This window comes from Ranitomeya imitator, chromosome 1 (genome assembly GCF_032444005.1).
Source record: "Ranitomeya imitator isolate aRanImi1 chromosome 1, aRanImi1.pri, whole genome shotgun sequence".
Taxonomy (NCBI): domain Eukaryota; kingdom Metazoa; phylum Chordata; class Amphibia; order Anura; family Dendrobatidae; genus Ranitomeya; species Ranitomeya imitator.
The window spans coordinates 560,450,074-560,476,684 of NC_091282.1; positions in this window are offsets into that span (position 1 = coordinate 560,450,074).

Sequence of the window (26,611 nt, forward strand, 5' to 3'; positions counted from 1 at the left end):
CTGATAACAGAGAGAAATAGACTGACAGCAGGACAGGGGAATGGCTGATAACAGAGAGAAATAGACTGACAGCAGTAAGGGGGAATGGCTGATAACAGAGAGAAATAGACTGACAGCAGGACCGGGATTGGCTGATAACAGAGAGAAATAGACTGCCAGAAGGACAGGGGAATGGCTGATAACAGAGACAATAGACTGACAGCAGAACAGGGGAATGGCTGATAGCAGAGAGAATAGACTGACAGCAGGACAGGGGAATGGCTGATAAGAGAGAGAAATAGACTGACAACAGGACGGGGGAATGGCTGATAACAGAGAGAATAGACTGACAGCAGGATGGGGGAATGGCTGATAACAGAGAGAATAGACTGACAGCAGGACAGAGGAATGGCTGACAGAGAGAATAGACTGACAGCAGGACGGGGATTGGCTGATAAAAGAGAGAAATAGACTGACAGCAGGACAGGAGAATGGCTGATAGAGAGAAATAGACTGACAGCGGGATGGGGAATGGCTGATAACAGAGAGAATAGACTGACAGCAGGACAGGGGAATGGTTGATAACAGAGAGAAATAGACTGAACACAGGACAGGGGAATGGCTGATAACAGAGAGAATAGACTGACAGCAGGACAGGAGAATCGCTGATAAAAGAGAAATAGACGGACAGCAAGATGGGGAATGGCTGATAACAGAGAGAAATAGACTGACAGCGGGATGGGGAATGGCTGATAACAGAGAGAATAGACAGACAGCAGGACGGGGAATGGCTGATAACAGAGAGAAATAGACTGACAGCAGGACGGGGGAATGGCTGATAACAGAGAGAAATAAACTGACAGCAGGACGGGGGAATGGCTGATAACAGAGAGAAATAGACTGACAGTGGCATGGGGAATGGCTGATAACAGAGAGAAATAGACTGACAGCAGGACGAGATTGGCTGATAACAGAGAGAAATAGACTGACAGCAGGGCAGGGGAATGGCTGATAGCAGAGAGAAAAAGACTGACAGCAGGACTGGGAATGGCTGAAAACAGAGAGAAATAGACTGACAGCAGTAAGGGGGAATGGCTGATAACAGAGAGAAATAGACTTACAGCAGGACCGGGATTGGCTGATAACAGAGAGAAATAGACTGCCAGAAGGACGGGGGAATGGCTGATAACAGAGAGAAATAGACTGACAGCAGGACGGGGGAATGGCTGATAACAGAGAGAAATAGACTGACAGCGGCATGGGGAATGGCTGATAACAGAGAGAAATAGACTGACAGCAGGACGAGATTGGCTGATAACAGAGAGAAATAGACTGACAGCAGGACGAGATTGGCTGATAACAGAGAGAAATAGACTGACAGCAGGACGGGGAATGGCTGAAAACAGAGAGAAATAGACTGACAGTAGTAAGGGGGAATGGCTGATAACAGAGAGAAATAGACTGACAGCAGGACCGGGATTGGCTGATAACAGAGAGAAATAGACTGCCAGAAGGACAGGGGAATGGCTGATAACAGAGAGAATAGACTGACAGCAGAACAGGGGAATGGCTGATAACAGAGAGAATAGACTGATAGACTGACAGCAGGACAGGGGAATGGCTGATAACAGAGAGAAATAGAGTGACAACAGGACGGGGGAATGGCTGATAACAGAGAGAATAGACTGACAGCAGGACAGAGGAATGGCTGATAACAGAGAGAATAGACTGACAGCAGGACGGGGATTGGCTGATAAAAGAGAGAAATAGACTGACAGCAGGACAGGAGAATGGCTGATAGAGAGAAATAGACTGACAGCGGGATGGGGAATGGCTGATAACAGAGAGAATAGACTGACAGCAGGATAGGGGAATGGTTGATAACAGAGAGAAATAGACTGAACACAGGACAGTGGAATGGCTGATAACAGAGAGAATAGACTGACAGCGGGACAGGAGAATGGCTGATAACAGAGAAATAGACGGACAGCAAGATGGGGAATGGCTGATAACAGAGAGAATAGACAGACAGCAGGACGGGGAATGGCTGATAACAGAGAGAAATAGACTGACAGCAGTAAGGGGGAATGGCTGATAACAGAGAGAAATAGACTGACAGCAGGACCGGGATTGGCTGATAACAGAGAGAAATAGACTGCCAGAAGGACGGGGGAATGGCTGATAACAGAGAGAAATAGACTGACAGCAGGACGGGGGAATGGCTGATAACAGAGAGAAATAGACTGACAGTGGCATGGGGAATGGCTGATAACAGAGAGAAATAGACTGACAGCAGGACGAGATTGGCTGATAACAGAGAGAAATAGACTGACAGCAGGACGGGGAATGGCTGAAAACAGAGAGAATAGACTGACAGCAGGACAGGAGAATGGCTGATAACAGAGAAATAGACGGACAGCAAGATGGGGAATGGCTGATAACAGAGAGAATAGACAGACAGCAGGACGGGGAATGGCTGATAACAGAGAGAAATAGACTGAGAGCAGGACGAGGGAATGGCTGATAACAGAGAGAAATAGACTGACAGCAGGACGTGGAATGGCTGAAAACAGAGAGAAATAGACTGACAGCAGGACCGGGATTGGCTGATAAAAGAGAGAAATAGACTGACAGCAGGACAGGAGAATGTCTGATAACAGAGAGAAATAGACTGAACACAGGACGGGAATGGCTGATAACAGAGAGAATAGAGTGACAGCAGGACAGGGGAATGGCTGATAACAGAGAGAAATAGACTGAACACAGGACGGGAATGGCTGATAACAGAGAGAATAGACTGACAGCAGGACGGGGATTGGCTGATAAAAGAGAGCAATAGACAGAGAGTGCTGGCTAGGATCAAGGCCTGGACACAAGTGCGGGCTAGGCTTAAGGCCGGGGCACAAGTGCGGGCTAGGCTTAAGGCCGGGGCACAAGTGCGGGCTAGGCTTAAGGCCGGGGCACAAGTGCGGGCTAGGCTTAAGGCTTGGGCACAAGTGCAGTACTGGCTAGGATCAAGGCAGGGGGCACAAGTGCTGGCTAGGCTTAAGGCATGGGCACAAGTGCCAGCTAGGCTTAAGGCCTGGGCACAAGTGCAGGCTAGGTTTAAGGCCTGGGCACAAGTGCGGGCTAGGCTTAAGGCATGGGCACAAGTGCAGTGCTGGCTAGGATCAAGGCAGGGGGGCACAAGTGCTGGCTAGGCTTAAGGCATGGGCACAAGTGCTGGCTAGGCTTAAGGCATACAGCTAACTCTTTGCACTCTTTGCATAAAGGGTTAGGCACCCATAGGGGTGAAGAGCTAGCTTTCACCCCTCTACTCTGTACTTGGACATTTAGGACTAGATCCTTTGTTGTACAGTGCGGAGCCTCTCCATAACCCCATGCTCCAAGCGACCAGGCACTTCTTGTCTGTCCTCCGTAAATGGGTAATGCCTTCTTCCCCAATTACAGTCGTGCATGCGCATTCAGACGGGACAAGAGCGAAGAGCGTAAAGCTGGCCCTATGTGCATAACCAACATGAAGCTGAAGACAAAAACAAACAAACAAGCATTCAAGGGGCTCAAAAGTGCAGGCTAGGCTTAAGGCCTGGGCACAAGTGCGGGCTAGGCTTAAGGCCTGGGCACAAGTGCGGGCTAGGCTTAAGGCCTGGGCACACGTGCGGGCTAGGCTTAAGGCCTGGGCACAAGAGCGGGCTACGCTTAAGGCCTGGGCACAAGTGCGGGCTAGGCTTAAGGCCTGGGCACAAGTGCTGGCTAGGCATAAGGCAGGGGCACAAGTGCTGGCTAGGCATAAGGCAGGGGCACAAGTGCTGGCTAGGCATAAGGCAGGGGCACAAGTGCTGGCTAGGCATAAGGCAGGGGCACAAGTTCTGGCTAGGCATAAGGCAGGGGCATAAGGCAGGGGCACAAGTGCTGGCTAGGCATAAGGCAGGGGCACAAGTGCGGGCTAGGCATAAGGCAGGGGCAAAAGTGCGGGCTAGGCATAAGGCAGGGGCACAAGTGCGGGCTAGGCATAAGGCAGGGGCACAAGTGCGGGCTAGGCATAAGGCAGGGGCACAAGTGCGGGCTAGGCATAAGGCAGGGGCACAAGTGCGGGCTAGGCATAAGGCAGGGGCACAAGTGCGGGCTAGGCATAAGGCAGGGGCACAAGTGCGGGCTAGGCATAAGGCAGGGGCACAAGTGCGGGCTAGGCATAAGGCAGGGGCACAAGTGCGGGCTAGGCATAAGGCAGGGGCACAAGTGCGGGCTAGGCATAAGGCAGGGGCACAAGTGCGGGCTAGGCATAAGGCAGGGGCACAAGTGCTAGCTAGGCAGAGGGCAGGGGCACAAGTGCTGGCTAGGCATAGGGCAGGGGCACAAGTGCTGGATAGGCATAGGGCAGGGGCACAAGTGCTATCTAGGCATAGGGCAGGGGCACAAGTGCTATATAGGCATAGGGCAGGGGCACAAGTGCTATCTAGGCATAGGGCAGGGGCACAAGTGCTATCTAGGCATAGGGCAGGGGCACAAGTGCTGGCTAGGCATAGGGCAGGGGCACAAGTGCTGGCTAGGCATAGGGCAGGGGCACAAGTGCTGGCTAGGCATAAGGCAGGGACACAACTGCTGGCTAGGCATAAGGCAGGGGCACAAGTGCTGGCTAGGCATAAGGCAGGGGCACAAGTACTGGCTAGCCATAAGGCAGGGGCACAAGTGCTGGCTAGGCATAAGGCAGGGGCACAAGTGCTGGCTAGGCATAAGGCAGGGGCACAAGTGCTGGCTAGGCATAATTCAGGGGCACAAGTGCTGGCTAGGCATAATGCAGGGGCACAAGTGCTGGCTAGGCATAAGGCAGAGGCACAAGTGCAAGCTAGGCATAAGGCAGGGGCACCTATGCAGGCTAAGCTTAAGGCAGGGGCACAAGTGATGGCTACACATAAGGCATACGGCTAACTCTGTGCACTCTTTGCATAAAGGGATAGGCACCCTTAGGGGTGAAGAGCTAGCTTTCACCCCTCTACTCTGTACTTTGTTGTACAGTGCGGAGCCACTCCATAACCCCCATGCTCCAAACGACCAGGCACATCTTGTCTGTCCTCCGTAAATGGGTAATGCCTTCGTCCCCAATTACAGTCGTGCATGTGCATTCAGACGGGACAATAGCGAAGAGCGTAAAGCCTGCCCTGTGTGCATAACCAACATGAAGCTAAAGACAAAAAAACAATAATGCAAGGGGCACACGTGCAGGCTAGGCATAAGGCAGGGGCACACGTGCAGGCTAGGCATAAGGCAGGGGCACAAGTGCTGGCTAAGCATAAGGCAGGGGCACACGTGCAGGCTAGGCATAAGGCAGGGGCACACGTGCAGGCTAGGCATAAGGCAGGGGCACAAGTGCTGGCTAGGCATAAGGCAGGGGCACAAGTGCTGGCTAGGCATAAGGCAGGGGCACAAGTGCTGGCTAGGCATAAGGCAGGGGCACAAGTGCTGGCTAGGCATAAGGCAGGGGCACAAGTGCTGGCTAGGCATAAGGCAGGGGCACAAGTGCTGGCTAGGCATAGGGCAGGGGCACAAGTGCTGGCTAGGCATAAGGCAGGGGCACAAGTGCTGGCTAGGCATAAGGCAGGGGCTCAAGTGCTGGCTAGGCATAAGGCAGGGGCTCAAGTGCTGGCTAGGCATAAGGCAGGGGCTCAAGTGCTGGCTAGGCATAAGGCAGGGGCACAAGTGCTGGCTAGGCATTAAGCAGGGGCACAAGTGCTGGCTAGGCATAAGGCAGGGGCACAAGTGCTGGCTAGGCATAAGGCAGGGGCACAAGTGCTGGCTAGGCATAAGGCAGGGGCACAAGTGCTGGCTAGGCATAAGGCAGGGGCACAAGTGCTGGCTAGGCATAAGGCAGGGGCACAAGTGCTGGCTAGGCATTAAGCAGGGGCACAAGTGCTGGCTAGGCATAAGGCAGGGGCACAAGTGCTGGCTAGGCATAATGCAGGGGCACAAGTGCTGGCTAGGCATAAGGCAGAGGCACAAGTGCAAGCTAGGCATAAGGCAGGGGCACCTATGCAGGCTAGGCTTAAGGCAGGGGCACAAGTGATGGCTACACATAAGGCATACGGCTAACTCTTTGCACTCTTTGCATAAAGGGATAGGCACCCTTAGGGGTGAAGAGCTAGCTTTCACCCCTCTACTCTGTACTTTGTTGTACAGTGCGGAGCCACTCCATAACCCCCATGCTCCAAGCGACCAGGCACATCTTGTCTGTCCTCCGTAAATGGGTAATGCCTTCGTCCCCAATTACAGTCGTGCATGTGCATTCAGACGGGACAAGAGCGAAGAGCGTAAAGCCTGCCCTGTGTGCATAACCAACATGAAGCTAAAGACAAAAAAACAATAATGCAAGGGGCACAAGTGCAGGCTAGGCATAAGGCAGGGGCACAAGTGCAGGCTAGGCATAAGGCAGGGGCACAAGTGCAGGCTAGGCATAAGGCAGGGGCACAAGTGCTGGCTTGGCATAATTCAGGGGCACAAGTGCAGGCTAGGCATAATGCAGGGGCACAAGTGCTGGCTAGGCATAAGGCAGAGGCACAAGTGCAAGCTAGGCATAAGGCAGGGGCACCTATGCAGGCTAGGCTTAAGGCAGGGGCACAAGTGATGGCTACACATAAGGCATACGGCTAACTCTTTGCACTCTTTGCATAAAGGGATAGGCACCCTTAGGGGTGAAGAGCTAGCTTTCACCCCTCTGCTCTGTACTTTGTTGTACAGTGCGGAGCCACTCCATAACCCCCATGCTCCAAGCGACCAGGCACATCTTGTCTGTCCTCCGTAAATGGGTAATGCCTTCGTCCCCAATTACAGTCGTGCATGTGCATTCAGACGGGACAAGAGCGAAGAGCGTAAAGCCTGCCCTGTGTGCATAACCAACATGAAGCTAAAGACAAAAAAACAATAATGCAAGGGGCACAAGTGCAGGCTAGGCATAAGGCAGGGGCACAAGTGCAGGCTAGGCATAAGGCAGGGGCACAAGTGCAGGCTAGGCATAAGGCAGGGGCACAAGTGCAGGCTAGGCATAAGGCAGGGGCACAAGTGCAGGCTAGGCATAAGGCAGGGGCACACGTGCAGGCTAGGCATAAGGCAGGGGCACACGTGCAGGCTAGGCATAAGGCAGGGGCACACGTGCAGGCTAGGCATAAGGCAGGGGCACACGTGCCGGCTAGGCATAAGGCAGGGGCACAAGTGCCGGCTAGGCATAAGGCAGGGGCACACTTGCCGGCTAGGCATAAGGCAGGGGCACACTTGCAGGATAGGCATAAGGCAGGGGCACACGTGCAGGCTAGGCATAAGGCAGGGGCACAAGTGCTGGCTAGGCATAAGGCAGGGGCACAAGTGCTGGCTAGGCATAAGGCAGGGGCACAAGTGCTGGCTAGGCATAAGGCAGGGGCACAAGTGCTGGCTAGGCATAAGGCAGGGGCACAAGTGCTGGCTAGGCATAAGGCAGGGGCACAAGTGCTGGCTAGGCATAAGGCAGGGGCACAAGTGCTGGCTAGGCATAAGGCAGGGGCACAAGTGCTGGCTAGGCATAAGGCAGGGGCACAAGTGCTGGCCAGGCATAAGGCAGGGGCACAAGTGCTGGCTAGGCATAAGGCAGGGGCACAAGTGCGGGCTAGGCATAAGGCAGGGGCACAGGTGCGGGCTAGGCATAAGGCAGGGGCACAGGTGCGGGCTAGGCATAAGGCAGGGGCACAGGTGCGGGCTAGGCATAAGGCAGGGGCACAGGTGCGGGCTAGGCATAAGGCAGGGGCACAGGTGCGGGCTAGGCATAAGGCAGGGGCACAGGTGCTGGCTAGGCATAAGGCAGGGGCACAGGTGCTGGCTAGGCATAAGGCAGGGGCACAGGTGCTGGCTAGGCATAAGGCAGGGGCACAGGTGCTGGCTAGGCATAAGGCAGGGGCACAAGTGCGGGCTAGGTATAAGGCAGGGGCATAAGGCAGGGGCACAAGTGCGGGCTAGGCATAAGGCAGGGGCACAAGTGCGGGCTAGGCATAAGGCAGGGGCACAAGTGCTGGCTAGGCATAAGGCAGGGGCACAAGTGCTGGCTAGGCATAGGGCAGGAGGACAAGTGCTGGCTAGGCATAGGGCAGGGGCACAAGTGCTGGCTAGGCATAAGGCAGGGGCACAAGTGCTGGCTAGGCATAAGGCAGGGGCACAAGTGCTGGCTAGGCATAAGGCAGGGGCACAAGTGCAGGCTAGGCATAAGGCAGGGGTACAAGTGCAGGCTGGGCATAAGGCAGGGTCACAAGTGCGGGCTAGGCATAAGGCAGGGGCACAAGTGCGGGCTAGGCATAAGGCAGAGGCACAAGTGCGGGCTAGGCATAAGGCAGGGGCACAAGTGCGGGCTAGGCATAAGGCAGGGGCACAAGTGCGGGCTAGGCATAAGGCAGGGGCACAAGTGCGGGCTAGGCATAAGGCAGGGGCACAAGTGCGGGCTAGGCATAAGGCAGGGGCACAAGTGCGGGCTAGGCATAAGGCAGGGGCACAAGTGCGGGCTAGGCATAAGGCAGGGGCACAAGTGCGGGCTAGGCATAAGGCAGGGGCACAAGTGCGGGCTAGGCATAAGGCAGGGGCACAAGTGCGGGCTAGGCATAAGGCAGGGGCACAAGTGCGGGCTAGGCATAAGGCAGGGGCACAAGTGCGGGCTAGGCATAAGGCAGGGGCACAAGTGCGGGCTAGGCATAAGGCAGGGGCACAAGTGCGGGCTAGGCATAAGGCAGGGGCACAAGTGCGGGCTAGGCATAAGGCAGGGGCACAAGTGCGGGCTAGGCATAAGGCAGGGGCACAAGTGCGGGCTAGGCATAAGACAGGGGCACAAGTGCGGGCTAGGCATAAGGCAGGGGCATAAGGCAGGGGCACAAGTGCGGGCTAGGCATAAGGCAGGGGCACAAGTGCGGGCTAGGCATAAGGCAGGGGCACAAGTGCGGGCTAGGCATAAGGCAGGGGCACAAGTGCGGGCTAGGCATAAGGCAGGGGCACAAGTGCGGGCTAGGCATAAGGCAGGGGCACAAGTGCGGGCTAGGCATAAGGCAGGGGCACAAGTGCGGGCTAGGCATAAGGCAGGGGCACAAGTGCGGGCTAGGCATAAGGCAGGGGCACAAGTGCGGGCTAGGCATAAGGCAGGGGCACAAGTGCGGGCTAGGCATAAGGCAGGGGCACAAGTGCGGGCTAGGCATAAGGCAGGGGCACAAGTGCGGGCTAGGCATAAGGCAGGGGCATAAGGCACGGGCACAAGTGCGGGCTAGGCATAAGGCAGGGGCACAAGTGCGGGCTAGGCATAAGGCAGGGGTACACGTGCGGGCTAGGCATAAGGCAGGGGCACACGTGCGGGCTAGGCATAAGGCAGGGGCAAACGTGCGGGCTAGGCATAAGGCAGGGGCACAAGTGCGGGCTAGGCATAAGGCAGGGGCACAAGTGCAGGCTAGGCATAAGGCAGGGGCACAAGTGCAGGCTAGGCATAAGGCAGGGGCACAAGTGCAGGCTAGGCATAAGGCAGGGGCACAAGTGCAGGCTAGGCATACGGCAGGGGCACAAGTGCAGGCTAGGCATAAGGCAGGGGCACAAGTGCAGGCTAGGCATAAGGCAGGGGCACAAGTGCAGGCTAGGCATAAGGCAGGGGCACAAGTGCTGGCTAGGCATAAGGCAGGGGCACAAGTGCTGGCTAGGCATAAGGCAGGGGCACAAGTGCTGGCTAGGCATAAGGCAGGGGCACAAGTGCTGGCTAGGCATAAGGCAGGGGCACAAGTGCTGGCTAGGCATAAGGCAGGGGCACAAGTGCTGGCTAGGCATAAGGCAGGGGCACAAATGCTGGCTAGGCATAAGGCAGGGGCACAAGTGCTGGCTATGCATAAGGCAGGGGCACAAGTGCTGGCTAGGCATAAGGCAGGGACACAAGTGCTGGCTAGGCATAATTCAGGGGGACAAGTGCTGGCTAGGCATAAGGCAGGGGCACAAGTGCTGGCTAGGCATAAGGCAGGGGCACAAGTGCTGGCTAGTCATAAGGCAGGGGCACAAGTGCTGGCTAGGCATAAGGCAGGGGCACAAGTGCTGGCTAGGCATAAGGCAGGGGCACAAGTGCTGGCTAGGCATAAGGCAGGGGCACAAGTGCTGGCTAGGCATAAGGCAGGGGCACAAGTGCTGGCTAGGCATAAGGCAGGGGCACAAGTGCTGGCTAGGCATAAGGCAGGGGCACAAGTGCTGGCTAGGCATAAGGCAGGGGCACAAGTGCTGGCTAGGCATAAGGCAGAGGCACAAGTGCAAGCTAGGCATAAGGCAGGGGCACCTATGCAGGCTAGGCTTAAGGCAGGGGCACAAGTGATGGCTATACATAAGGCATACGGCTAACTCTTTGCACTCTTTGCATAAAGGGATAGGCACCCTTAGGGGTGAAGAGCTAGCTTTCACCCCTCTACTCTGTACTTTGTTGTACAGTGCGGAGCCACTCCATAACCCCCATGCTCCAAGCGACCAGGCACATCTTGTCTGTCCTCCGTAAATGGGTAATGCCTTCGTCCCCAATTACAGTCGTGCATGTGCATTCAGACGGGACAAGAGCGAATAGCGTAAAGCCTGCCCTGTGTGCATAACCAACATGAAGCTAAAGACAAAAAAACAATAATGCAAGGGGCACAAGTGCAGGCTAGGCATAAGGCAGGGGCACAAGTGCTGGCTAGGCATAAGGCAGGGGCACACGTGCAGGCTAGGCATAAGGCAGGGGCACACGTGCAGGCTAGGCATAAGGCAGGGGCACAAGTGCAGGCTAGGCATAAGGCAGGGGCACAAGTGCTGGCTAGGCATAAGGCAGGGGCACAAGTGCTGGCTAGGCATAAGGCAGGGGCACAAGTGCTGGCTAGGCATAAGGCAGGGGCACAAGTGCTGGCTAGGCATAGGGCAGGGGCACAAGTGCTGGCTAGGCATAGGGCAGGGGCACAAGTGCTGGTTAGGCATAGGGCAGGGGCACAAGTGCTGGCTAGGCATAGGGCAGGGGCACAAGTGCTGGCTAGGCATAAGGCAGGGGCACAAGTGCTGGCTAGGCATAAGGCAGGGGCACAAGTGCTGGCTAGGCATAAGGCAGGGGCACAAGTGCTGGCTAGGCATAAGGCAGGGGCACAAGTGCTGGCTAGGCATAAGGCAGGGGCACAAGTGCTGGCTAGGCATAAGGCAGGGGCACAAGTGCTGGCTAGGCATAAGGCAGGGGCACAAGTGCAGGCTAGGCATAAGGCAGGGGCACAAGTGCTGGCTAGGCATAAGGCAGGGGCACAAGTGCTGGCTAGGCATAAGGCAGGGGCACAAGTGCTGGCTAGGCATAAGGCAGGGGCACAAGTGCTGGCTAGGCATAAGGCAGGGGCACAAGTGCTGGCTAGGCATAAGGCAGGGGCACAAGTGCTGGCTAGGCATAAAGCAGGGGCACAAGTGCTGGCTAGGCATAAGGCAGGGGCACAAGTGCTGGCTAGGCATAAGGCAGGGGCACAAGTGCTGGCTAGGCATAAGGCAGGGGCACAAGTGCTGGCTAGGCATAAGGCAGGGGCACAAGTGCTGGCTAGGCATAAGGCAGGGGCACAAGTGCTGGCTAGGCATAAGGCAGGGGCACAAGTGCTGGCTAGGCATAAGGCAGGGGCACAAGTGCTGGCTAGGCATAAGGCAGGGGCACAAGTGCTGGCTAGGCATAAGGCAGGGGCACAAGTGCTGGCTAGGCATAAGGCAGGGGCACAAGTGCTGGCTAGGCATAAGGCAGGGGCACAAGTGCTGGCTAGGCATAAGGCAGGGGCACAAGTGCTGGCTAGGCATAAGGCAGGGGCACAAGTGCTGGCTAGGCATAAGGCAGGGGCACAAGTGCTGGCTAGGCATAAGGCAGGGGCACAAGTGCTGGCTAGGCATAAGGCAGGGGCACAAGTGCGGGCTAGGCATAAGGCAGGGGCACAAGTGCGGGCTAGGCATATGGCAGGGGCACAAGTGCGGGCTAGGCATAAGGCAGGGGCACAAGTGCTGGCTAGGCATAAGGCAGGGGCACAAGTGCTGGCTAGGCATAGGGCAGGGGCACAAGTGCTGGCTAGGCATAGGGCAGGGGCACAAGTGCTGGCTAGGCATAGGGCAGGGGCACAAGTGCTGGCTAGGCATAGGGCAGGGGCACAAGTGCTGGCTAGGCATAGGGCAGGGGCACAAGTGCTGGCTAGGCATAAGGCAGGGGCACAAGTGCTGGCTAGGCAAAAGGCAGGGGCACAAGTGCTGGCTAGGCATAAGGCAGGGGCACAAGTGCTGGCTAGGCATAAGGCAGGGGCACAAGTGCGGGCTAGGCATAAGGCAGGGGCACAAGTGCGGGCTAGGCATAAGGCAGGGGTACATGTGCGGGCTAGGCATAAGGCAGGGGCACACGTGCGGGCTAGGCATAAGGCAGGGGCAAACGTGCGGGCTAGGCATAAGGCAGGGGCACAAGTGCGGGCTAGGCATAAGGCAGGGGCACAAGTGCGGGCTAGGCATAAGGCAGGGGCACAAGTGCAGGCTAGGCATAAGGCAGGGGCACAAGTGCAGGCTAGGCATAAAGCAGGGGCACAAGTGCAGGCTAGGCATAAGGCAGGGGCACAAGTGCAGGCTAGGCATACGGCAGGGGCACAAGTGCAGGCTAGGCATAAGGCAGGGGCACAAGTGCAGGCTAGGCATAAGGCAGGGGCACAAGTGCAGGCTAGGCATAAGGCAGGGGCACAAGTGCTGGCTAGGCATAAGGCAGGGGCACAAGTGCTGGCTAGGCATAAGGCAGGGGCACAAGTGCTGGCTAGGCATAAGGCAGGGGCACAAGTGCTGGCTAGGCATAAGGCAGGGGCACAAGTGCTGGCTAGGCATAAGGCAGGGGCACAAGTGCTGGCTAGGCATAAGGCAGGGGCACAAATGCTGGCTAGGCATAAGGCAGGGGCACAAATGCTGGCTAGGCATAAGGCAGGGGCACAAATGCTGGCTAGGCATAAGGCAGGGGCACAAGTGCTGGCTATGCATAAGGCAGGGGCACAAGTGCTGGCTAGGCATAAGGCAGGGACACAAGTGCTGGCTAGGCATAATTCAGGGGGACAAGTGCTGGCTAGGCATAAGGCAGGGGCACAAGTGCTGGCTAGGCATAAGGCAGGGGCACAAGTGCTGGCTAGTCATAAGGCAGGGGCACAAGTGCTGGCTAGGCATAAGGCAGGGGCACAAGTGCTGGCTAGGCATAAGGCAGGGGCACAAGTGCTGGCTAGGCATAAGGCAGGGGCACAAGTGCTGGCTAGGCATAAGGCAGGGGCACAAGTGCTGGCTAGGCATAAGGCAGGGGCACAAGTGCTGGCTAGGCATAAGGCAGGGGCACAAGTGCTGGCTAGGCATAAGGCAGGGGCACAAGTGCTGGCTAGGCATAAGGCAGAGGCACAAGTGCAAGCTAGGCATAAGGCAGGGGCACCTATGCAGGCTAGGCTTAAGGCAGGGGCACAAGTGATGGCTATACATAAGGCATACGGCTAACTCTTTGCACTCTTTGCATAAAGGGATAGGCACCCTTAGGGGTGAAGAGCTAGCTTTCACCCCTCTACTCTGTACTTTGTTGTACAGTGCGGAGCCACTCCATAACCCCCATGCTCCAAGCGACCAGGCACATCTTGTCTGTCCTCCGTAAATGGGTAATGCCTTCGTCCCCAATTACAGTCGTGCATGTGCATTCAGACGGGACAAGAGCGAATAGCGTAAAGCCTGCCCTGTGTGCATAACCAACATGAAGCTAAAGACAAAAAAACAATAATGCAAGGGGCACAAGTGCAGGCTAGGCATAAGGCAGGGGCACAAGTGCTGGCTAGGCATAAGGCAGGGGCACACGTGCAGGCTAGGCATAAGGCAGGGGCACAAGTGCAGGCTAGGCATAAGGCAGGGGCACAAGTGCAGGCTAGGCATAAGGCAGGGGCACAAGTGCTGGCTAGGCATAAGGCAGGGGCACAAGTGCTGGCTAGGCATAAGGCAGGGGCACAAGTGCTGGCTAGGCATAGGGCAGGGGCACAAGTGCTGGCTAGGCATAGGGCAGGGGCACAAGTGCTGGCTAGGCATAGGGCAGGGGCACAAGTGCTGGTTAGGCATAGGGCAGGGGCACAAGTGCTGGCTAGGCATAGGGCAGGGGCACAAGTGCTGGCTAGGCATAAGGCAGGGGCACAAGTGCTGGCTAGGCATAAGGCAGGGGCACAAGTGCTGGCTAGGCATAAGGCAGGGGCACAAGTGCTGGCTAGGCATAAGGCAGGGGCACAAGTGCTGGCTAGGCATAAGGCAGGGGCACAAGTGCTGGCTAGGCATAAGGCAGGGGCACAAGTGCTGGCTAGGCATAAGGCAGGGGCACAAGTGCAGGCTAGGCATAAGGCAGGGGCACAAGTGCTGGCTAGGCATAAGGCAGGGGCACAAGTGCTGGCTAGGCATAAGGCAGGGGCACAAGTGCTGGCTAGGCATAAGGCAGGGGCACAAGTGCTGGCTAGGCATAAGGCAGGGGCACAAGTGCTGGCTAGGCATAAGGCAGGGGCACAAGTGCTGGCTAGGCATAAGGCAGGGGCACAAGTGCTGGCTAGGCATAAGGCAGGGGCACAAGTGCTGGCTAGGCATAAGGCAGGGGCACAAGTGCTGGCTAGGCATAAGGCAGGGGCACAAGTGCTGGCTAGGCATAAGGCAGGGGCACAAGTGCTGGCTAGGCATAAGGCAGGGGCACAAGTGCTGGCTAGGCATAAGGCAGGGGCACAAGTGCTGGCTAGGCATAAGGCAGGGGCACAAGTGCTGGCTAGGCATAAGGCAGGGGCACAAGTGCTGGCTAGGCATAAGGCAGGGGCACAAGTGCTGGCTAGGCATAAGGCAGGGGCACAAGTGCTGGCTAGGCATAAGGCAGGGGCACAAGTGCTGGCTAGGCATAAGGCAGGGGCACAAGTGCTGGCTAGGCATAAGGCAGGGGCACAAGTGCTGGCTAGGCATAAGGCAGGGGCACAAGTGCTGGCTAGGCATAAGGCAGGGGCACAAGTGCTGGCTATGCATAAGGCAGGGGCACAAGTGCGGGCTAGGCATAAGGCAGGGGCACAAGTGCGGGCTAGGCATAAGGCAGGGGCACAAGTGCGGGCTAGGCATATGGCAGGGGCACAAGTGCGGGCTAGGCATAAGGCAGGGGCACAAGTGCTGGCTAGGCATAAGGCAGGGGCACAAGTGCTGGCTAGGCATAGGGCAGGGGCACAAGTGCTGGCTAGGCATAGGGCAGGGGCACAAGTGCTGGCTAGGCATAGGGCAGGGGCACAAGTGCTGGCTAGGCATAGGGCAGGGGCACAAGTGCTGGCTAGGCATAGGGCAGGGGCACAAGTGCTGGCTAGGCATAAGGCAGGGGCACAAGTGCTGGCTAGGCAAAAGGCAGGGGCACAAGTGCTGGCTAGGCATAAGGCAGGGGCACAAGTGCTGGCTAGGCATAAGGCAGGGGCACAAGTGCTGGCTAGGCATAAGGCAGGGGCACAAGTGCTGGCTAGGCATAAGGCAGGGGCACAAGTGCTGGCTAGGCATAAGGCAGGAGCACAAGTGCTGGCTAGGCATAATTCAGGGGCACAAGTGCTGGCTAGGCATAATGCAGGGGCACAAGTGCTGGCTAGGCATAAGGCAGAGGCACAAGTGCATGCTAGGCATAAGGCAGGGGCACCTATGCAGGCTAGGCTTAAGGCAGGGGCACAAGTGATGGCTACACATAAGGCATACGGCTAACTCTTTGCACTCTTTGCATAAAGGGATAGGCACCCTTAGGGGTGAAGAGCTAGCTTTCACCCCTCTACTCTGTACTTTGTTGTACAGTGCGGAGCCACTCCATAACCCCCATGCTCCAAGCGACCAGGCACATCTTGTCTGTCCTCCGTAAATGGGTAATGCCTTCGTCCCCAATTACAGTCGTGCATGTGCATTCAGACGGGACAAGAGCGAAGAGCGTAAAGCCTGCCCTGTGTGCATAACCAACATGAAGCTAAAGACAAAAAAACAATAATGCAAGGGGCACAAGTGCAGGCTAGGCATAAGGCAGGGGCACAAGTGCAGGCTAGGCATAAGGCAGGGGCACAAGTGCAGGCTAGGCATAAGGCAGGGGCACAAGTGCTGGCTAGGCATAAGGCAGGGGCACAAGTGCAGGCTAGGCATAAGGCAGGGGCACAAGTGCAGGCTAGGCATAAGGCAGGGGCACAAGTGCAGGCTAGGCATAAGGCAGGGGCACAAGTGCGGGCTAGGCATAAGGCAGGGGCACAAGTGCGGGCCAGGCATAAGGCAGGGGCACAAGTGCGGGCTAGGCATAAGGCAGGGGCATAAGTGCGGGCTAGGCATAAGGCAGGGGCACAAGTGCGGGCTAGGCATAAGGCAGGGGCACAAGTGCGGGCTAGGCATAAGGCAGGGGCACACGTGCGGGCTAGGCATAAGGCAGGGGCAAGAGTGCGGGCTAGGCATAAGGCAGGGGCACAAGTGCGGGCTAAGCATAAGGCAGGGGCACAAGTGCGGGCTAGGCATAAGGCAGAGGCATAAGGCAGGGGCACAAGTGCGGGCTAGGCATAAGGCAGGGGCACAAGTGCGGGCTAGGCATAAGGCAGGGGCACAAGTGCGGGCTAGGCATAAGGCAGGGGCACAAGTGCGGGCTAGGCATAAGGCAGGGGCACAAGTGCGGGCTAGGCATAAGGCAGGGGCACGAGTGCGGGCTAGGCATAAGGCAGGGGCACGAGTGCGGGCTAGGCATAAGGCAGGGGCACGAGTGCGGGCTAGGCATAAGGCAGGGGCACGCGTGCGGGCTAGGCATAAGGCAGGGGGGCACAAGTGCGGGCTAGGCATAAGGCAGGGGCACACGTGCGGGCTAGGCATAAGGCAGGGGCACACGTGCGGGCTAGGCATAAGGCAGGGGCACACGTGCGGGCTAGGCATAAGGCAGGGGCACACGTGCGGGCTAGGCATAAGGCAGGGGCACAAGTGCGGGCTAGGCATAAGGCAGGGGCACAAGTGCAGGCTAGGCATAAGGCAGGGGCACAAGTGCAGGCTAGGCATAAGGCAGGGGCACAAGTGCAGGCTAGGCATAAGGCAGGGGCACAAGTGCAGGCTAGGCATAAGGCAGGGGCACAAGTGCAGACTAGGCATAAGGCAGGGGCACAAGTGCAGGCTAGGCATAAGGCAGGGGCACAAGTGCAGGCTAGGCATAAGGCAGGGGCACAAGTGCAGGCTAGGCATAAGGCAGGGGCACAAGTGCAGGCTAGGCATAAGGCAGGGGCACAAGTGCAGGCTAGGCATAAGGCAGGGGCACAAGTGCAGGCTAGGCATAAGGCAGGGGCACAAGTGCAGGCTGGGCACAAGTGCAGGCTAGGCATAAGGCAGGGGCACAAGTGCAGGCTAGGCATAAGGCAGGGGCACACGTGCAGGCTAGGCATAAGGCAGGTGCACACGTGCAGGCTAGGAATAAGGCAGGGGCACACGTGCAGGCTAGGCATAAGGCAGGGGCACACGTGCAGGCTAGGCATAAGGCAGGGGCACAAGTGCTGGCTAGGCATAAGGCAGGGGCACAAGTGCTGGCTAGGCATAAGGCAGGGGCACAAGTGCTGGCTAGGCATAAGGCAGGGGCACAAGTGCTGGCTAGGCATAAGGCAGGGGCACAAGTGCTGGCTAGGCATAAGTGCTGGCTAGGCATAAGGCAGGGGCACAAGTGCTGGCTAGGCATAAGGCAGGGGCACAAGTGCTGGCTAGGCATAAGTGCGGGCTAGGCATAAGGCAGGGGCACAAGTGCAGGCTAGGCATAAGGCAGGGGCACAAGTGCAGGCTAGGCATAAGGCAGGGGCACACGTGCAGGCTAGGCATAAGGCAGGGGCACACGTGCAGGCTAGGCATAAGGCAGGGGCACACGTGCAGGCTAGGCATAAGGCAGGGGCACACGTGCAGGCTAGGCATAAGGCAGGGGCACAGGTGCTGGCTAGGCATAAGGCAGGGGCACAAGTGCTGGCTAGGCATAAGGCAGGGGCACACGTGCAGGCTAGGCATAAGGCAGGGGCACACGTGCAGGCTAGGCATAAGGCAGGGGCACACGTGCAGGCTAGGCATAAGGCAGGGGCACACGTGCAGGCTAGGCATAAGGCAGGGGCACACGTGCAGGCTAGGCATAAGGCAGGGGCACACGTGCAGGCTAGGCATAAGGCAGGGGCACACGTGCAGGCTAGGCATAAGGCAGGGGCACAAGTGCAGGCTAGGCATAAGGCAGGGGCACAAGTGCAGGCTAGGCATAAGGCAGGGGCACAAGTGCAGGCTAGGCATAAGGCAGGGGCACAAGTGCAGGCTAGGCATAAGGCAGGGGCACAAGTGCAGGCTAGGCATAAGGCAGGGGCACAAATGCAGGCTAGGCATAAGGCAGGGGCACAAATGCAGGCTAGGCATAAGGCAGGGGCACAAGTGCAGGCTAGGCATAAGGCAGGGGCACAAGTGCAGGCTAGGCATAAGGCAGGGGCACAAGTGCAGGCTAGGCATAAGGCAGGGGCACAAGTGCAGGCTAGGCATAAGGCAGGGGCACAAGTGCAGGCTAGGCATAAGGCAGGGGCACAAGTGCAGGCTAGGCATAAGGCAGGGGCACAAGTGCAGGCTAGGCATAAGGCAGGAGCACAAGTGCAGGCTAGGCATAAGGCAGGGGCACAAGTGATGGCTACACATAAGGCATACGGCTAACTCTTTGCACTCTTTGCATAAAGGGATAGGCACCCTTAGGGGTGAAGAGCTAGCTTTCACCCCTCTACTCTGTACTTTGTTGTACAGTGCGGAGCCACTCCATAACCCCCATGCTCCAAGCGACCAGGCACATCTTGTCTGTCCTCCGTAAATGGGTAATGCCTTCGTCCCCAATTACAGTCGTGCATGTGCATTCAGATGGGACAAGAGCGAAGAGCGTAAAGCCTGCCCTGTGCGCATAACTAACATGAAGCTAAAGACAAAAAAACAATAATGCAAGGGGCACAAGTGCTGGCTAGGCATAAGGCAGGGGCACAAGTGCTGGCTAGGCATAAGGCAGGGTCACAAGTGCTGGCTAGGCATAAGGCAGGGGCACAAGTGCTGGCTAGGCATAAGGCAGCGGCACAAGTGCTGGCTAGGCATAAGGCAGGGGCACAAGTGCTGGCTAGGCATAAGGCAGGGGCACAAGTGCTGGCTAGGCATAAGGCAGGGGCACAAGTGCTGGCTAGGCATAAGGCAGAGGCACAAGTGCTGGCTAGGCATAAGGCAGGGGCACAAGTGTTGGCTAGGCATAAGGCAGGGGCACAAGTGCTGGCTAGGCATAAGGCAGGGGCACAAGTGCTGGCTAGGCATAAGGCAGGGGCACAAGTGCTGGCTAGGCATAAGGCAGGGGCACAAGTGCTGGCTAGGCATAAGGCAGGGGCACAAGTGCTGGCTAGGCATAAGGCAGGGGCACAAGTGCTGGCTAGGCATAAGGCAGGGGCACAAGTGCTGGCTAGGCATAAGGCAGGGGCACAAGTGCTGGCTAGGCATAAGGCAGGGGCACAAATGCTGGCTAGGCATAAGGCAGGGGCACAAGTGCTGACTAGGCATAAGGCAGGGGCACAAGTGCTGGCTAGGCATAAGGCAGGGGCACAAGTGCTTGCTAGGCATAAGGAAGGGGCACACGTGCTGGTAAGGCATAAGGCAGGGGCACACGTGCTGGCTAGGCATAAGGCAGGGGCACAGGTGCTGGATAGGCATAAGGCAGGGGCACAGGTGCTGGCTAGGCATAAGGCAGGGGCACAGGTGCTGGCTAGGCATAAGACAGGGGCACAAGTGCTGGCTAGGCATAAGGCAGGGGCACACGTGCAGGCTAGGCATAAGGCAGGGGCACACGTGCAGGCTAGGCATAAGGCAGGGGCACACGTGCAGGCTAGGCATAAGGCAGGGGCACACGTGCAGGCTAGGCATAAGGCAGGGGCACACGTGCAGGCTAGGCATAAGGCAGGGGCACACGTGCAGGCTAGGCATAAGGCAGGGGCACACGTGCAGGCTAGGCATAAGGCAGGGGCACAAGTGCATGATAGGCATAAGGCAGGGGCACAAGTGCAGGCTAGGCATAAGGCAGGGGCACAAGTGCAGGCTAGGCATAAGGCAGGGGCACAAATGCAGGCTAGGCATAAGGCAGGGGCACAAGTGCTGGCTAGGCATAAGGCAGGGGCACAAGTGCAGGCTAGGCATAAGGCAGGGGCACAAGTGCAGGCTAGGCATAAGGCAGGGGCACAAGTGCAGGCTAGGCATAAGGCAGGGGCACAAGTGCAGGCTAGGCATAAGGCAGGGGCACAAGTGCGGGCTAGGCATAAGGCAGGGGCACAAGTGCGGGCTAGGCATAAGGCAGAGGCACAAGTGCGGGCTAGGCATAAGGCAGGGGCACAAGTGCGGGCTAGGCATAAGGCAGGGGCACAAGTGCGGGCTAGGCATAAGGCAGGGGCACAAGTGCGGGCTAGGCATAAGGCAGGGGCACAAGTGCGGGCTAGGCATAAGGCAGGGGCACAAGTGCGGGCTAGGCATAAGGCAGGGGCACAAGTGCGGGCTAGGCATAAGGCAGGGGCACAAGTGCGGGCTAGGCATAAGGCAGGGGCACAAGTGCGGGCTAGGCATAAGGCAGGGGCACAAGTGCGGGCTAGGCATAAGGCAGGGGCACAAGTGCGGGCTAGGCATAAGGCAGGGGCACAAGTGCGGGCTAGGCATAAGGCAGGGGCACAAGTGCGGGCTAGGCATAAGGCAGGGGCACAAGTGCGGGCTAGGCATAAGGCAGGGGCACAAGTGCGGGCTAGGCATAAGGCAGGGGCACAAGTGCGGGCTAGGCATAAGGCAGGGGCATAAGGCAGGGGCACAAGTGCGGGCTAGGCATAAGGCAGGGGCACAAGTGCGGGCTAGGCATAAGGCAGGGGTACACGTGCGGGCTAGGCATAAGGCAGGGGCACACGTGCGGGCTAGGCATAAGGCAGGGGCAAACGTGCGGGCTAGGCATAAGGCAGGGGCACAAGTGCGGGCTAGGCAAAAGGCAGGGGCACAAGTGCGGGCTAGGCATAAGGCAGGGGCACAAGTGCAGGCTAGGCATAAGGCAGGGGCACAAGTGCAGGCTAGGCATAAGGCAGGGGCACAAGTGCAGGCTAGGCATAAGGCAGGGGCACAAGTGCAGGCTAGGCATAAGGCAGGGGCACAAGTGCAGGCTAGGCATAAGGCAGGGGCACAAGTGCAGGCTAGGCATAAGGCAGGGGCACAAGTGCAGGCTAGGCATAAGGCGCGGGCACAAGTGCAGGCTAGGCATAAGGCAGGGGCACAAGTGCTGGCTAGGCATAAGGCAGGGGCACAAGTGCTGGCTAGGCATAAGGCAGGGGCACAAGTGCTGGCTAGGCATAAGGCAGGGGCACAAGTGCTGGCTAGGCATAAGGCAGGGGCACAAGTGCTGGCTAGGCATAAGGCAGGGGCACAAGTGCTGGCTAGGCATAAGGCAGGGGCACAAATGCTGGCTAGGCATAAGGCAGGGGCACAAGTGCTGGCTATGCATAAGGCAGGGGCACAAGTGCTGGCTAGGCATAAGGCAGGTACACAAGTGCTGGCTAGGCATAATTCAGGGGGACAAGTGCTGGCTAGGCATAAGGCAGGGGCACAAGTGCTGGCTAGGCATAAGGCAGGGGCACAAGTGCTGGCTAGGCATAAGGCAGGGGCACAAGTGCTGGCTAGGCATAAGGCAGGGGCACAAGTGCTGGCTAGGCATAAGGCAGGGGCACAAGTGCTGGCTAGGCATAAGGCAGGGGCACAAGTGCTGGCTAGGCATAAGGCAGGGGCACAAGTGCTGGCTAGGCATAAGGCAGGGGCACAAGTGCTGGCTAGGCATAAGGCAGGGGCACAAGTGCTGGCTAGGCATAAGGCAGAGGCACAAGTGCAAGCTAGGCATAAGGCAGGGGCACCTATGCAGGCTAGGCTTAAGGCAGGGGCACAAGTGATGGCTATACATAAGGCATACGGCTAACTCTTTGCACTCTTTGCATAAAGGGATAGGCACCCTTAGGGGTGAAGAGCTAGCTTTCACCCCTCTACTCTGTACTTTGTTGTACAGTGCGGAGCCACTCCATAACCCCCATGCTCCAAGCGACCAGGCACATCTTGTCTGTCCTCCGTAAATGGGTAATGCCTTCGTCCCCAATTACAGTCGTGCATGTGCATTCAGACGGGACAAGAGCGAATAGCGTAAAGCCTGCCCTGTGTGCATAACCAACATGAAGCTAAAGACAAAAAAACAATAATGCAAGGGGCACAAGTGCAGGCTAGGCATAAGGCAGGGGCACAAGTGCTGGCTAGGCATAAGGCAGGGGCACACGTGCAGGCTAGGCATAAGGCAGGGGCACAAGTGCAGGCTAGGCATAAGGCAGGGGCACAAGTGCAGGCTAGGCATAAGGCAGGGGCACAAGTGCTGGCTAGGCATAAGGCAGGGGCACAAGTGCTGGCTAGGCATAAAGCAGGGGCACAAGTGCTGGCTAGGCATAAGGCAGGGGCACAAGTGCTGGCTAGGCATTGGGCAGGGGCACAAGTGCTGGCTAGGCATAGGGCAGGGGCACAAGTGCTGGTTAGGCATAGGGCAGGGGCACAAGTGCTGGCTAGGCATAGGGCAGGGGCACAAGTGCTGGCTAGGCATAAGGCAGGGGCACAAGTGGTGGCTAGGCATAAGGCAGGGGCACAAGTGCTGGCTAGGCATAAGGCAGGGGCACAAGTGCTGGCTAGGCATAAGGCAGGGGCACAAGTGCTGGCTAGGCATAAGGCAGGGGCACAAGTGCTGGCTAGGCATAAGGCAGGGGCACAAGTGCTGGCTAGGCATACGGCAGGGGCACAAGTGCAGGCTAGGCATAAGGCAGGGGCACAAGTGCTGGCTAGGCATAAGGCAGGGGCACAAGTGCGGGCTAGGCATAAGGCAGGGGCACAAGTGCGGGCTAGGCATAAGGCAGGGGCACAAGTGCGGGCTAGGCATATGGCAGGGGCACAAGTGCGGGCTAGGCATAATGCAGGGGCACAAGTGCTGGCTAGGCATAAGGAAGGGGCACAAGTGCTGGCTAGGCATAAGGCAGGGGCACAAGTGCTGGCTAGGCAAAAGGCAGGGGCACAAGTGCTGGCTAGGCATAAGGCAGGGGCACAAGTGCTGGCTAGGCATAAGGCAGGGGCACAAGTGCTGGCTAGGCATAAGGCAGGGGCACAAGTGCTGGCTAGGCATAAGGCAGGAGCACAAGTGCTGGCTAGGCATAATTCAGGGGCACATGTGCTGGCTAGGCATAATGCAGGGGCACAAGTGCTGGCTAGGCATAAGGCAGAGGCACAAGTGCATGCTAGGCATAAGGCAGGGGCACCTATGCAGGCTAGGCTTAAGGCAGGGGCACAAGTGATGGCTACACATAAGGCATACGGCTAACTCTTTGCACTCTTTGCATAAAGGGATAGGCACCCTTAGGGGTGAAGAGCTAGCTTTCACCCCTCTACTCTGTACTTTGTTGTACAGTGCGGAGCCACTCCATAACCCCCATGCTCCAAGCGACCAGGCACATCTTGTCTGTCCTCCGTAAATGGGTAATGCCTTCGTCCCCAATTACAGTCGTGCATGTGCATTCAGACGGGACAAGAGCGAAGAGCGTAAAGCCTGCCCTGTGTGCATAACCAACATGAAGCTAAAGACAAAAAAACAATAATGCAAGGGGCACAAGTGCAGGCTAGGCATAAGGCAGGGGCACAAGTGCAGGCTAGGCATAAGGCAGGGGCACAAGTGCAGGCTAGGCATAAGGCAGGGGCACAAGTGCTGGCTAGGCATAAGGCAGGGGCACAAGTGCAGGCTAGGCATAAGGCAGGGGCACAAGTGCAGGCTAGGCATAAGGCAGGGGCACAAGTGCAGGCTAGGCATAAGGCAGGGGCACAAGTGCGGGCTAGGCATAAGGCAGGGGCACAAGAGCGGGCCAGGCATAAGGCAGGGGCACAAGTGCGGGCTAGGCATAAGGCAGGGGCATAAGTGCGGGCTAGGCATAAGGCAGGGGCACAAGTGCGGGCTAGGCATAAGGCAGGGGCACAAGTGCGGGCTAGGCATAAGGCAGGGGCACACGTGCGGGCTAGGCATAAGGCAGGGGCACACGTGCGGGCTAGGCATAAGGCAGGGGCACAAGTGCGGGCTTGGCATAAGGCAGGGGCAGAAGTGCAGGCTAGGCATAAGGCAGGGGCAGAAGTGCAGGCTAGGCATAAGGCAGGGGCAGAAGTGCAGGCTAGGCATAAGGCAGGGGCACAAGTGCGGGCTAGGCATAAGGCAGGGGCACAATTGCGGGCTAGGCATAAGGCAGGGGCACAAGTGCGGGCTAGGCATAAGGCAGGGGCACAAGTGCGGGCTAGGCATAAGGCAGGGGCACAAGTGCGGGCTAGGCATAAGGCAGGGGCAAGAGTGCGGGCTAGGCATAAGGCAGGGGCACAAGTGCGGGCTAGGCATAAGGCAGGGGCACAAGTGCGGGCTAGGCATAAGGCAGGGGCACAAGTGCGGGCTAGGCATAAGGCAGAGGCATAAGGCAGGGGCACAAGTGCGGGCTAGGCATAAGGCAGGGGCACAAGTGCGGGCTAGGCATAAGGCAGGGGCACGAGTGCGGGCTAGGCATAAGGCAGGGGCACGAGTGCGGGCTAGGCATAAGGCAGGGGCACGAGTGCGGGCTAGGCATAAGGCAGGGGCACGAGTGCGGGCTAGGCATAAGGCAGGGGCACGAGTGCGGGCTAGGCATAAGGCAGGGGCACGAGTGCGGGCTAGGCATAAGGCAGGGGCACGAGTGCGGGCTAGGCATAAGGCAGGGGGGCACAAGTGCGGGCTAGGCATAAGGCAGGGGCACACGTGCGGGCTAGGCATAAGGCAGGGGCACACGTGCGGGCTAGGCATAAGGCAGGGGCACACGTGCGGGCTAGGCATAAGGCAGGGGCACAAGTGCGGGCTAGGCATAAGGCAGGGGCACAAGTGCAGGCTAGGCATAAGGCAGGGGCACAAGTGCAGGCTAGGCATAAGGCAGGGGCACAAGTGCAGGCTAGGCATAAGGCAGGGGCACAAGTGCAGGCTAGGCATAAGGCAGGGGCACAAGTGCAGGCTAGGCATAAGGCAGGGGCACAAGTGCAGGCTAGGCATAAGGCAGGGGCACAAGTGCAGGCTAGGCATAAGGCAGGGGCACAAGTGCAGGCTAGGCATAAGGCAGGGGCACAAGTGCAGGCTAGGCATAAGGCAGGGGCACAAGTGCAGGCTAGGCATAAGGCAGGGGCACAAGTGCAGGCTAGGCATAAGGCAGGGGCACAAGTGCAGGCTAGGCATAAGGCAGGGGCACACGTGCAGGCTAGGCATAAGGCAGGTGCACACGTGCAGGCTAGGAATAAGGCAGGGGCACACGTGCAGGCTAGGCATAAGGCAGGGGCACACGTGCAGGCTAGGCATAAGGCAGGGGCACAAGTGCTGGCTAGGCATAAGGCAGGGGCACAAGTGCTGGCTAGGCATAAGGCAGGGGCACAAGTGCTGGCTAGGCATAAGGCAGGGGCACAAGTGCTGGCTAGGCATAAGGCAGGGGCACAAGTGCTGGCTAGGCATAAGGCAGGGGCACAAGTGCTGGCTAGGCATAAGGCAGGGGCACAAGTGCTGGCTAGGCATAAGTGCTGGCTAGGCATAAGGCAGGGGCACAAGTGCTGGCTAGGCATAAGGCAGGGGCGCAAGTGCTGGCTAGGCATAAGGCAGGGGCGCAAGTGCTGGCTAGGCATAAGGCAGGGGCGCAAGTGCTGGCTAGGCATAAGGCAGGGGCGCAAGTGCTGGCTAGGCATAAGGCAAGGGCACAAGTGCTTGCTAGGCATAAGGCAGGGGCACAAGTGCTGGCAAGGCATAAGGCAGGGGCACACGTGCTGGCAAGGCATAAGGCAGGGGCACAAGTGCTGGCTAGGCATAAGGCAGGGGCACAAGTGCTGGCTAGGCATAAGGCAGGGGCACAAGTGCTGGCTAGGCATAAGGCAGGGGCACAAGTGCTGGCTAGGCATAAGGCAGGGGCACACGTGTGGGCTAGGCATAAGGCAGGGGCACAAGTGCGGGCTAGGCATAAGGCAGGGGCACAAGTGCGGGCTAGGCATAAGGCAGGGGCACAAGTGCGGGCTAGGCATAAGGCAGGGGCACAAGTGCGGGCTAGGCATAAGGCAGGGGCACAAGTGCGGGCTAGGCATAAGGCAGGGGCACAAGTGCGGGCTAGGCATAAGGCAGGGGCATAAGGCAGGGGCACAAGTGCGGGCTAGGCATAAGGCAGGGGCACACGTGCGGGCTAGGCATAAGGCAGGGGCAAACGTGCGGGCTAGGCATAAGGCAGGGGCACAAGTGCGGGCTAGGCATAAGGCAGGGGCACAAGTGCGGGCTAGGCATAAGGCAGGGGCACAAGTGCAGGCTAGGCATAAGGCAGGGGCACAAGTGCAGGCTAGGCATAAGGCAGGGGCACAAGTGCAGGCTAGGCATAAGGCAGGGGCACAAGTGCTGGCTAGGCATAAGGCAGGGGCACAAGTGCAGGCTAGGCATAAGGCAGGGGCACAAGTGCTGGCTAGGCATAAGGCAGGGGCACAAGTGCAGGCTAGGCATAAG